At 46.3% G+C, this 13,489-nt stretch overlaps 1 protein-coding gene across 5 annotated transcripts in view; it reads right to left on the bottom strand.

Moving 5' to 3' along the window:
• The window catches only part of NR1H3 (nuclear receptor subfamily 1 group H member 3), a 31,033-nt gene that overhangs the window by 17,080 nt on the left and 464 nt on the right, over nt 1–13,489 (bottom strand). For 2 of the 5 annotated variants that reach the window (XM_064424808.1, XM_064424813.1), the window contains exon 1: nt 12,108–12,263. The exons of 1 other annotated variant lie outside the window; for it this stretch is intronic. The gene's annotated coding sequence lies outside the window, so the exon portion shown is untranslated. Of the gene's footprint in view, nt 1–6,813; nt 6,957–12,107; nt 12,264–13,354 lie in introns of those variants that run through there. 2 more of the 5 variants (XM_064424809.1, XM_064424810.1) reach the window with 2 other exon arrangements.

Here is a 13,489-nt window from a genome sequence, read left to right as displayed (position 1 = left end):
CGTGACCTGCTTCTCCTATGCTATGCCTGGTGTAGCAGCCAGAGTATTTTCAATCTTCCGTAGGATCCTGGTACTACTACTATCTCGTAGCTGTTTCAGAGAAACAAAGATTATCCCCAGCTCATGTTGGCTCATTCTTCTTCCTTCTCTCTACATCATCACATTTCTCAAAAAATGCTGAACCAGATAGCAGGTCTATGAGCGAGGAAAAAGTACACGTATGACCTGTTTCAATTAGGAAAAAGTTGAAAAAGACACCTTGCACCTTTCAAGACAGAAAACTAATCTGTTGCTTTGAAAATTAAGTAATATTACATGTGAAAACTGTCAAAACTCACATGGAAAAATAATAACTTCAGATTGACAACAGGAGAGACAAAACACAAAAATGCAAAATGTGAAAAGCAGTGCAAGAGGATACTGTAAAGAATGATTCTGAACAGTATGTCTACAAAGAATGGGAAAAAGTTCTGCAATTCTCAGGGAACAGACTAGCTCAGTGCTCCTGCTGTAAATCCCCCTCTAAGAGAACTGCAGGGACAGAATTTGAAATCACATTATCCATTTTGATCTCCCAGAAGCATAAAAAGGCAACCATAAACTTGAAAGAGTTTGCGAGCCACTGTCAGTCCCAAGCTGATAAAGAAAAGCTACAGCCTCCCGATTGCTTTCATTTGCTGTCCAGCTAATCTTCAGCTGACCATGAGCAGCTGTCCAAGATTGTAGCTCTGCTTTGTAAGCCTTTTAAGTTGTTTCTGCATAATTGTCAATGGTGGCAGAGTCCTACAAGTCACTCCCAGCTGCACAGCTACATTCCAGTCTCTTGCCCTCAAATTAAGGGTCTTAGTTGCCACCTCTCCCTCCCTAGATCAGTTCCAAAGCCTGCCTCTCTCCCCCTGTCCCCTGCCTTACTTTGGGTGTTACTCCTGCTGCTGACCAACTCCTCTATTACCCATAACTTTGCTGATTTGCCCAGGCATTTGTCTCTCCCTTTGAAGTGGGCTCACTGCAGCATCCAGCTCTCACTGGGTTTCGTTTGGTCTCAACACAAGGCACACTGTCTCCTACCCAGGTCAGGCATGGAAACCACCACAAAGCTCAGAGAGCAACAGCAGAAATGACTAACAACTGAAAAGATTAAAATAAACAAATGTATGTCACTTGGTTGAAAGAGTACTGGGAAGAGAAGAAAGGTGTAACTAGAAAGACAGTACGTCTAAAAGAACACCGAGAAGGGAAAAGTCTGGCTATTACAGAAAAAAACCCTAAAGCTGAGTTCTGGGAGACTGGAAGTCTCCATAACTTTCCTTCTAGAATTAGACCTTATAATTACAACCAAAATACAAAGAGTTCTATGGACATTTATGAATCTGAACTTAATATGACTTAGCTATTCTGTGGGTGAAGTGTCTATTATAAACAAACAATGGTAGTTCCAAGCCAGTTTCTCCCTACATATGGCAAGAAAGAATGTAGGACTGAAATAAGTGAACAAATGGATTAGCAAAGTAAATTAGAATCTGAAGGCACAACTGTATGACCAAACTCAATGCAATAAAACAGGGCAGAATAAGCCCAAAGGAGTTCTGCTTTGCTCCATAAAAAGTAAAAAAAAAAAAAAAAACCAAACAAACCTGCTCCTTGTCCACGATCTACAGAGTACAATAGTTGTTTATTTGTTTATTTCCTGCAGAACCTGTGGACTCCCTCATTTTGGAAACATGGCTTCCCAAATTCTAAATCAGATGACGACGGTCCCACCCAGGGAACTACAGGCTCTGCAAAGCCCACCCCCAACAGCAACTGTTTTCCAAGTCAGCCTTCCTGTTCAAAGGCCTCATCCAGAAGCAGGTGCTCCCTGCTCTCTCACCTGCCTCTCATTATACCTTGCCTGGCAAAGGCTGTGGTTTTGGGTTTGCCCTTCCCTTCAACTCTTGGTTTCAGTCTGATCAAAGAGAGCCATGTCAACACAAGGAGCAACAGGAAAAGAAAGCATACATGTGATGTTTTCAGGGTAGGTAAGATCATGAAATGGACTGTGCCTTTATTTTTCCTCCCTCCCTCTCTCCCAATTGCCAGATGTCCTTGGTTCTGCAACTGAGTGGAGGAGAAAGGAGATGAGGTTATTCGAGTTCATTCACACTGCACACAGGGCTGCTCCTGCCTCTCTTCCTGTTTGCAAGGAAATATTACTCCCTCTGACAACGGGAGACAGAAAGAGGCAGACAAGTGGATAGGGGAAGAGTGAGAAGAGGGAAGGGATGGGAGAGAGGAGAGGGAAACAAGGAGAGGTAAGAAGGGATTATGGTAAGAAGATAAGACTTTTCCCTGGTTAATGAACTGGAAATGAATAACAAGTCATATCAGGAGTAATGTAGCCACCTTGCTGCCATGAAATTCCTTTAAAAGGCCATTGACACAAGTTCCTTTGAACTCTGGAAAACAACACAACCCTGATCTGGATAAAAAAAAAATTCTAACCCCTTCTAGGCTTTCTACTGTCACTTCAGCTTTCAAGCTTCTGGCTAACCTAGGGTATAGCCACCTCAGGAATGGCCAAAACCAGGGCATGCACAGGCTTACAGCAAGGAAGATGTGACAGCAGCAGCATCCCTCCATCCTCCCCTCCAAGCCATCCTGTAAAACAACAAATCATCCCTCCTCAGTTCTGTCTGGCCAGATGAGCTGTGTAGCCGGTTTCTCAATGTGGGCAGGGGACAAAGCAGAGTCACTTCAGAGGGACACCAACTTCTGCAGCACTCACAGGGATGAACACGAGCATAACTTGCTGTTTGTAGCTGAACTGCAATAATCCCCGGCATCTGGCCATGACTCCAGCTCACTGACAGCTCAACACCACTATCAGCACCGACCTTCAGATGGCAGGAAGCACGACTGAGTCTCTGATAGGGGCTTCCTACAGGAAAAATTCCATCTGTACTCCTCCCAGGAGGATGAAACACTCAGAGCAGCTGCCCTCTCCTGCTAGCAGAAAGCAAAGGGCAGCTCTGTGCCACTTCTGGGGAAGCAAAAGAGAGGGAATCCAGCCTGGGTCCTTGTCCACAGAATGTGTCAGCATCAACTGTAATAGCAATTTTTCCCTATGGAAACTCACTTTAAATTGGAAACAACATTCTTTTGCCGGTAGCACTCAATTTCTCCAAGCAAATTTAGCTATCCTAGCAGTAAGTCTTTTTTTCCCCTTGCACATGTATCTGCGCAGACATGGTTTAAAGTTGAGGTGTCTGCAGCTCATTAATCCTGCTGCTGACCAGCTCTCACACACCCTTCATGCAGCAATAGCTCACCACATCCTACTTGAAGGCCAAAAATGCAATCTGACCCCACCACCTCTGTTTCTGTATAAATGCCACTGCATGACATCATGGAAAACAGGACCACAGACTCAGTTCCTTTCTGGATGCCTTCTCTATATTTACTCAGCCATCAATATCTTGTTCTGCACAGTTATACATAGCTATGCAAAACATAACAGCTAGGCATTCTTTGAAGCAACAGTTTTATAACCCAGGGCTTCCTTTGTCTTCCCAGAGAACAGAGTTTAAAAGAGACAAGAAGTAATAGCATCACCAAGATCAGGAGCAATGAAAATAACCAATTAGGTCCAAAAAGCTGGGTTTTTCTATATGGGGCTTGCCTAGAAGTTGGAAGGAAGTGGGAAGAATTAGAAAAGCTCTCTCTTCAATTATTGTGGACTTTTCTGGGAGCACATATTACAGAACAAAAACTCTACCACGGATCCTGTATTCCTCCTTCATGACCCTTAGTCCCCACAGACATTATAGCCCCCCTTCAGGGAAACATGAGTCTGATTCACAGCAGATTTGAGAAGTCACCCCAATGCTATTTCCAATCTGAAGCAAGAGATCAGAACTTTAAGGAAAAAAAAATACCCAAAATAACATCCTGGTAGTGGAAATGCCAGGGAAAAGGGCTAAACCTAGTCCATAAGGAATAAGAGGACCAATAACATTATGTCTAGAAAAGAGCACTGCAGGCCTTTTTTCTGCAGATAGAAAAAGGTAGTGATAAATAATCGTACAACATACTGGGGTTTTTTTACCTGTTTCCTTAAAAAATTATTTCATCTCAACTATGCACTAAGAGAACAGTATTTCATGATCCATGCCCATTCTAGCCAAGCACTTTTTATCAATGGAAATCTCCTCAGCTCCCCAGGCTGTCTCAGTGCATCTCTTCAACACAGAACCTCAAACTGCTGTTGACTCCTCTGAGCAGGAACATGGCACAGTCCACTAAGTGCCCTGAGCTACTAAAACAGACAAAAGCAAAGAATAAGCAGCTGCACCATTTTATGAGGAAGACAAGATGACAAAAGACACATAGAACCATACCATATGTCATGGCAAAGCCAAAAAAATAAACAAAAGAGAACTTAAAAGCTCTCAACTCCTATCCCTTGTCCAGACTACATTCTCTTTCAAACTGGTCTTCTCCATCCTCTACCAGCTATGAAATTAGAGGACATGAAGAAGAGAAGCAAAAGAGGAAAGAACAGAAGGGGAAGGCTGCTTACAGTAAAACTGTTTGTTCATTTTACTGACTTCCTCCTTTCCTCCCACCCCAGGAGAACTTCCATCAGCATACTGCACATCACCATAACTGATACAAGATTGCTTCTGGGAACCAACCTCTTAATAATGTCTCTATAAAACACTTTGTATCCAACCCAAAAGCATCAATCAAAACAAATCTACTGCTCACAGGCAAACCAGAAATACAGTACTGGATTGCAAAACACGCAGGAAACTCATTAAGATTCCCTTCAGGGCAGTAGGGGAAAAGCACCAATTCCCATTCATAGAAGGATCATCCCTAGATGCAGCACAGAGGTCAGGAAGAAATTACAGTACTACTGAAATGCCCATACAAAGAACACATTAGAGGGATACTGTAACAGAGTTTTAAACTGCTTCAGAGTAAGCCTGACCTACCTTCAGAGTAGTCTATTCCCCACTCAAGCATCATCAGAGATCTATTTTGATGGGTTTTGCTAATACTGCTCTTAGAAGAGCAAGAGGAGAGAGACAGGGTTGCAGAGGTACATATCCAAACACAGATCAGCCAGAAGACTGCAGCAGAGCAATGAAGGAGATCAGAAGAGCTGCCAAGAAACACAGTGAAGACTGGCAGAGGGGGGCAGGTCAGAATAAAGGACTATTAAGAGCTTTGCTGCAAAGTAAACTTGCCCTGCTTTTGACCACTCTTCTGGATTCTGGCCTGTATAGGCTATTTTTGCTTTGGGGGTCATTGCAACTGAACCCTTACAAGGTACAGTATCAACAACATAAGGAGGACTTCCCTGAGTTTTATAAACCCATCAAGCAGAAGCTAGGAGGGAAGGGTTAAAGGTCTGAAAATGAGATAAAGAGATCTGTGTGACAGGAAGGGAGCATGTGAGAGGGCGTGTGACAGGCTGTGTAGCAGAATGTGTGTGTCAATCTCATTGCCTTCGAGGCCCTTGGCCAAATGTGGAGCTGAACTTTCTGCAGACTTTGTCCTGCCAAGTCATGTTCCCTTCTCACACTGCCTGACATCACCACAAATACTCAGCTCGAAAACAGTCCAGAGCCGGACAGAATCCACCGCTCAAACCCCAGCCAGTGAAACGGCTGCGCTGCGGGCACACCCACCAGATGGGAAAACAGAGCCACCAACTCTCCTCAAGGCTGTCTCCAAGCACCCACGAGGCCTCACCCTCATCCACGCACAAAGTGCGCTACCAAGGTACAGAGAGACCAGAGGTGCTAACAGACCAAAGCTTTCCTATTGCCCCAGTAGCAACTCGGAACAGACTCAAAGTCTGCACAAAGGTTTCAACAGAAAAATGCAAAAGAATGTAACCATCAGACCATCTGAGTGTGTCAGGAGCATCCTGCCACAAGGAGTGCAGTCTATTCCCAACTCCGGCACAACCCTGCCACAAGAAAGGAGCCATCACACATGACCCAAGCACAAATGAGAAGCCAGTGATCCTGCAAAGACTGATGCTCCAGCAGGGTCTGCAGGAAGACAGCATGTGTTATCCTATCAGAGCACTCCAATAACCCTGACTTCTCAGAAATAAGTGCAAATCCAAGATCAAGGCTGCAAAATGCAGCACATGTACAAGCGTGTGGGAGTAGGCGATGGGACTAAGCCAACAAGTGGCTCCATTTCTTATTTTGATCCTTGTGTCAAGGAAGGAGGGTGTGGATGGCCCACTGATTCTGGGACACTGCTAAAGGCACCACCCAGAGCAAGTATCAGGGAGTAGCAGTGGAAGATGATACTGAAACAAGAGAGAAAAAAGTCTGCAGTCTCTTCTTGTTTTTTTTCTTCAACCTTCACCCCCAGTCTGCTGCTTAAAACCAGCTCTTCAGAAAATGCCCTCAAAGTACAACCGATAGGGAGAAAATTAACATTTTCTTCAGGCAAAGGTTTCTCCTTTCTCCACTTCTGTTCAATTTCTACAAGAACAAACAGCAGCTTGGGAGCTTTCTGCAGACAAAAGAAAAATTTTTCTTCAGTCCCATACAGGCCATAAAGTTATGTCTCTGCTTTTCAGACACACAGTGATAACAGAGGCTACATTATATGAACTATAGTTATTCTATATCTTACATTTTAAATTTTTATTTTTCATTTTAAAACACCCCTCACATCAAAGTTCCCTCTTCCTTTGCTAAAGAAGGGGTTCTGACACCTTCCTTAAAGGCGCATTAGTGCAATCGTTGCCTGTCCTCATGCTATATGGACCTTAAATCATATCCTTATCTATCATACCCTTACCTGGCTTCCTGTCCAGACATGCAGATGCCTGAGAATGTCCATCTCACCAGCTGCAAACACAAAAGCCATCTTTTGAACTTCTTCCTAGCCCTTTCACAGAAATGAACATATTATTCCTTTCCTGCACACAACGGCTAAAGGTGAGAAGCAGTCAATCAGAAGACTGGAATCACAAAGTTGTTGTCTGAGGGCCAGGTGACAGCTTCTCCATCTACTCGTGGAGCTTGCAGCTGGCTGAGCTGAGCTGCCCTGCCTCGGTGGCACTTCTCATGCAAGCCAATGCACGCTGCTGAGGGCTGCCCACAGGACTCTGAGTGTGCATGTGTGCCTGCATGTCAAGGCATGCACCACCACAGCAAGTCCCAAAGGCTGTTCCAGTGCAAGTTCATGTGCCCACACAAAGCTGCATGTGAGCTTCTGCTGGCAGACAGGCAAAAAGCCACTACGTGTGCATCTCTGACTGTCAAATCCTCCAGCAAAAATCTCTGGCAAGGCATGTGGAGTCCTTTGGGGGCTGGCACATTTCTGCATGTATGTCCGTGGCAACCAAGACATACCCTAGAACTGTTACAGAAACCTACCTGTTTGCCCTCATTTCATAACAGCTCTAGCTGAGACTACTTAAATTCCAAACATTTTCCTTTAAATTGGTTTTTCACACAGTTTTCAAGATTACACTTGTTAATTTATTTTCTAAGTCAATGGCAATTTATGATGAAATTTTAAACAAACACACGCAGGCCCTATTCAAGCAGGACATGGCTACTGGAGAATGTTTAAAAAGTCTAACTCCTAAACTCGAGAAAGTCATGAAGTCCACAGAGTCAGTACAAAATAATTATTTCTTTAAAAGGCAGAGAGATTAGTTTCTTCAATTCACTTATTAAATTAGTTCAGTTCACTCAAAGGTGGTGCAGGCAGTATAAAATGGGTGGAAGGTACCTCTCTCTTAGAATCTCCAAATGAAAACAAGACAAGGAACGATGAGTTATGCTCATTCTAACATCTGGAAAGAGACAATTACCAAAACTAACCAGTTCATTCTGCTAAATACAGATAAGACTACCCTGAGAGAATCAGTTATTTAATAGCACACTCCAGCAAGCATATTTTCTCTTATGCATCCAGCGCATGATTTCTGTGATTATAGTATAAGTATAAAAAAGTGCATATTTGATTTAACCTTTTCATTCAAATTGAGTTTTGTACAAGTCATGAGGAAAGAAATTCACCCAGCAATTACAACTGGCCATTTTGTAATGTAAACATTTACTGTGATATAATAGCATAAATAGATGTATGCAGATACACTGTATCATCCTGTTTGGCAAGAAGCAGTAAGAGATGAGCCTAACTGATTAGACTAAAGCTGCCTTTTAAGAAATTATCAAATGCAAAACAAACTTTAAATGAATTATTTAAATCACTAACTTTAATCATGATTTCTACCAGCAAGTGGGAAGCCTTGATTTAAACCAATTGACCTTGTTTGCCTCATAGCTGCAGGAGGACCAGTGGGCCAACACTGCCCCGCTCCCTGGAGAGAGACAGGACATGACTTCCATGCCCTATTGGTTTCAAGAAATTTTGTGAGCATATTTGCCAATATTTTTTAAATCTTAAAACAAACTAGAAAGCCTTATATGCCAGGAGACACCTACTCTCCTGTCAGTCATGTGCTTTAGCAATCAGTCTGATACTCACCTAACACCTGACTCTGCAACATGGCTTTTAAATTGCTTCAATTCTCACATCCCACAAGATAGCTCTCCTACTTAATCCTTATAGGCACTAGTTTCGGTCTGCTCAAAACAAGAATTAGATTTCTCATTCTCTAACATTTTCTCTTCACTTCTTCACCAACTTCCCACTAAATAAACTTCTTTTTCCCCTCCTGAAACCTACTGGGAAAATCTGCAAAGCTCTGCTCTCCTCTGTGCGCTACCTTAGTTAACCTTTGTCCTCCCCAAAAGTAAGATTGTTAAGAGTTTGACAGTGCATACTTCAAAGTGATTTAAAATATTACACCAATCACCTTAACATTTTCTTTTTGACACTCCATAAAGCAAGTAATTTTGCTTTACAGGAAATCTGGTTTTGAGATCTCCAGATACAAAAGTACAAGTTACACTAGCTTTAGGGATGTCTTCTTTTCAGTGGGATCACAAGAAAATTTTTTTTCTATGTTCCAAATATGGAAAGAAAAAGTATTTGGTCACAGGAAGTCACAGAACAAAACTGACACAGGAATGCTAAAGGAAGCCATTGTACCGTTTCCAAGTGATATATTTTTAAGGTTTGACTGAACATGGATAGCCTGTTTTTATTTAAACAATATTAAACACATCTCTCAAACCTGAAGTAACTACAATGAAAATGTTAATTCAAACACAGTACTTGTACACTGGCAGAAGTATGATCAAATGGCCAAGTTCAACCTGTCTATAAGCCTTAATGCAGACCTGTACCTATCAGAAGGAAGCACTCCCCTGAACTCCCTCCTAAGATGAAGCTCCTTCACACCAAGGCAGTTTCCACAGCCAAGAGAATGGGACTCTGCCTTCCTGAGTTATTATGCTGTAAGGAAAACAAGTTAATACATCCTACAGAAGACCAGAAGAACATCCTCTCCCAATGAAACAAGGTATCTTTGTATAGAATAATAAAATGGTTTCGAAGGGACCTAAAAAATCAAGTAGGTTCCACCCCCACAGCAATGGGCAGGAACACCTATGACAGCTCTGGAAGACTGACTTTTCTCCAAGGCTGTCAGGTGTGTGAATCTCATTACTTGGTGGGGGAGGGAAAGAGGGAGAGTGACAAACAATCTGATAAGCTTTCCTATTCAACATGCAAAGACCCACACATCTGCAACAATGAGACTCTCACAGCAGCTGCTTCCAGAGCAGAAAGCAGGATCATCCTTCAGTGCGCCCAAGACAAAGCACATTATATTCTATACTCTTCCTTAGACAGATGGAATCACAACTTCTGAAAAACAGCAACAGTTAAAGATTTTTACATTCAAAACTTGAAATTTTCAAAACTGTCAGTCTTGACAGCCATACAATCACAGCCCAGATCTAATTACAAGAGACATACTTCTAAGATGTGAGGCCATCACCACTTGATCTAACATTCAACAACAGCAAAATTCCTCCTGTTTGCCTCAGAACAAGCATGCCGGGTTGGGAGGACTAACCCGAGAGAAAGGAAAAGAAAGTCATAGCAATCAAATGCACTTCACCACACTGGAAACACCACTCTTCCTGCAGGTGTAAGACAGGGACAAGGCAGCAAACTCCTGCTCTGAATTTGTAGGGCTGCATGCCTGTCCTGCACAGCCTCCCCTGCCTCCCTGCACAGCCAGCTGGTAAGGAAAACATGCTGACAAGGCACAGGGAGCTGCAGCAGCAGTAACTGGAAACAGCAAGTGAGAGCAACCCCAGGCACACTGCCAGGACACAATAATTCTGTGATAAAGTTTCCTGTCCCTATTTTTTTTAGATTAGGCAATTTATATATATATATATATATAGTCCCTGCTGTGGTACTTCTCCCTGCATCCCTTCACAACAGGAGCAGCTGCAAGTTTCCTCTGGCAGCTACAGAACTCCCATGCAGCTCCACAATGACCCATTTTCTACCCTCCCTCAGGCTGGCTTAGCTTTATTTCCTCCACCTTTTATTTTGGGGGTCTGGGAGAAAGTTGTTAAATATTTTCACCCTGTTTTTTCTCCTGCAAAAGCCGGCCTTCCTGTATCAAAAAGAATGCAAGGGCATATTCACGTATGAGAAAGAAGTATCACTGCAAGTGCTGGATTTCAAAAAGGGGTCACACCAGGAAGCCACACAGCCTGTCTGCCCTCACAAGCCTTGCAGCAGCGGTATCTTCTGGTGAATACACCACAGGTGCAGTGACAAAGAAGTGTACCAAGGCCAGTCTCCACCTGGTCCTGGCACAATGTGTACCACATCCAATGCCCTCTTTCCACAACCCAAATCGTAGAAGGGTAGAGCTCAGCAACAACCGGCTGAAGTTTTCAAACAGTTTTTGTTTCCATAATTAAAATATAAGGAATGTTTTGCTCTTTCAGCAAGGGGGTTATGTCTCGATTCAGACTCAATTAAAAAAAAAAATCAAGCCCACCACTCAGTAAAGGAAATAAAAAACATGTTTTCTGTTTTCTTTTGTCTGTCCTCAGGTATAGCCTTCTCTCTGACACCCAGGAACAGCAGATCAACTCCATGTACCTTGGAACATGAAGCAGATCTGAGAGATCTACAGACAAACATAACCTGCAGTCATAGCCAGAAACTGTCTGACACACAGTGATCCAAACTGTTAGTCAGAAACGTGACTCAGTGTTGGAGACTCCCTCAAAAAAGCCTTGCAGGGAAGAACCCAGCTGTCCCTTTAGGAAAATGAAAAGAAGGGAAGGAATTTTCAGGAGACAGAGCATTTGTCTTTCACTGGTGATCCAAGGTTTGCTTCCAGCCCATAACGAAATCCTGTCTTGACAGATCTGTGGACTTTAGCAGCATAAGCGACAGTGAAAGGGCACAGTGAAGAGTAACCACCAATGTAAGCAAAGTTACCTTTCAACAGCACCCTGCAAACTAACAGCCATACAGGCAAGTTTCTGTCCTAGAAAACTCGCGACCTGGGTTGACAGGATGCAACAGGTGAATGACACCGAGAACTTCAAGCTGAGCAGAGAGGAAAGCTAACAAGTTACCACAAAGCAAGTAAACATCTCCTGACAGCACGTCCGGAGACAGCGGACAGAAACCCGGGCTCCTCAGACGCAGGACAACAGCCACAAGGAACTGACACCGCTCCCCAGACGCCTCTGACCCCCTTAGCAAAGGGACTCTCCGACAGCGCGGCCGCTCCGTGCCCGCGGGCAGACACCGCGCACGACGGCCGGCGCCGGGCTCCGGACCCAGGCCGAGACAGTGACCCCTTCCCTCCCGTCCGCCGGGCCCCTCTCGGGTGCCGCCGCCGGCCCGGCCCGCACCCCGCCAGGCCACGGGTGCCTCAGCGGGACGGGCCGCCGCCGTCCCTCTTCCTTCCAGCACCTTCCAGCGCCGCCCGGCCCGGCCCGGCCGGCAGCAGGACGCGGGCGGGCGGCGCTGCGCCGCCGGCTCCGGGTCGCAGGGAACGCTGCGGCGCTCGGGCCGGCGCAGGCCGCGGGGCGGGACAGCGCGTCCACGTCCCCCGCCGTGAGTCACGGCCCCGCGGGCGGCGAGAAGGAGACGCCGCCGCCCCCAGAGCCAGCGCGAAAAGTTACCGGCGCGGGCCGCGGCTCCCGGCGATGCGCGGCCGCCGCCCCCCGTAGCGCAGGTGCCCGAGCCGCGGGCGGGAGGGGCGGCCCGGCCCGGCGCTGCTCCCGCCGCTGCTCCCGGCGCTCTTCCCGGCGCCGCGGCGGAGCTGCCGTGATGTCACGCGGGCCCGGGTCACGTGCAGGCGCCGCCCGCCCCGCTCCGCCCCCGCGGGTCCCGAAGGCTCCGGGCGCGGGTGATTCCCGGCGGTGGGAGCGCACCGGGGCCCGCCGGCCCACCCTCAGCTCAGCCCGCAGCAGCGGAGCAAAACCAGCAGCAGCAACGGCACAATGCCAGAGCAGGTGCCGCAGGTTCTCTCCCCTCCGCAGAGAACCTTTTTCTTGCAGCCAAGAACTTCCTCAGTGGTGCGGTATCGGTAAACAAAGAAAAAGAAGAAAAAAAAAAAACAACAACAAAAGAAGAACGCGGCTTCGTGCTGTCCTAGAGATGGGAAATAGAATTCAGTTTAAATTCACTAGGTATTCGAGCATGAGCAAATTGAACACGTTTTTCCGTCCAGCTGAGCCTCGTGTATTGCACCAACCCTGCCCTGAAATAACCCCCCAGCTCCACAAACAATCTGGCACCCTTATTGAGACGTTACACACACCTTTCTAACCCTGCAAACTACGGAAGGTTTTAAGCAAATAAACAGGTACAAAAGAGCTGGGTTATGAGCCGCTGTGCTTCATGACTCCAAGACTTCTTTGCAAACGCGAGAGTCACGTTTCCCTCTTTTCTTAAAAAAGAGATAGCTGAGAACCTCATTCACCTCCCTCTATGCGCTTCTGCGGGGAGACAAACACTAAGTAGCACTAAATTCATTTAACTGCCTATGATTTTTCCCTCTACACGGCACCTACGAGATCTTCGGCCAGCGACCAGCGGATGCACAGGCGGCAGCAGAAGCCGCATTTCGTCTCACACTCGCCTAATTCGACCAAGTTTCGTAAAAAACAACCAAAACTGGGCAAAACCCGGCAATGCTGCGCAGCCTCTTTGCAGCTTTCCACTCCACACGGCCATGCTCAGGCTGACCCGAGGGATGCGACGATGAGCGACCCCCGGCTGCCGGGCAGTGCGCGCCAGGCCGCCGTCCCTACTTCTGCCCACGAGTTTACCCAGGAGCACAGCGCCAGAACACTGAAACCTCGTGTCCCGGAGCGAAGCTGCGGCGGGGGTGACACCGCTGCGCCCTCATTCCCGCCGCTCCTACCGAGCGCCTCCGCGGCTGCAGCCCGGGGCGAAGCCTCAGCAGGGCTGACAGCGGAGCCCAGCGCCTCCAGCCCGGCGGGCCCGACGCGGCGGCTCGGGGGCCGAGCGGGGCTGTCCCGCCGCCGGGATCCTCCTC

This window comes from Passer domesticus, chromosome 6 (assembly GCF_036417665.1).
Source record: "Passer domesticus isolate bPasDom1 chromosome 6, bPasDom1.hap1, whole genome shotgun sequence".
Classification (NCBI taxonomy): domain Eukaryota; kingdom Metazoa; phylum Chordata; class Aves; order Passeriformes; family Passeridae; genus Passer; species Passer domesticus.
Note: the sequence above shows the minus strand (reverse complement) of the source record. Positions and strands in the feature narration are given on the sequence as shown.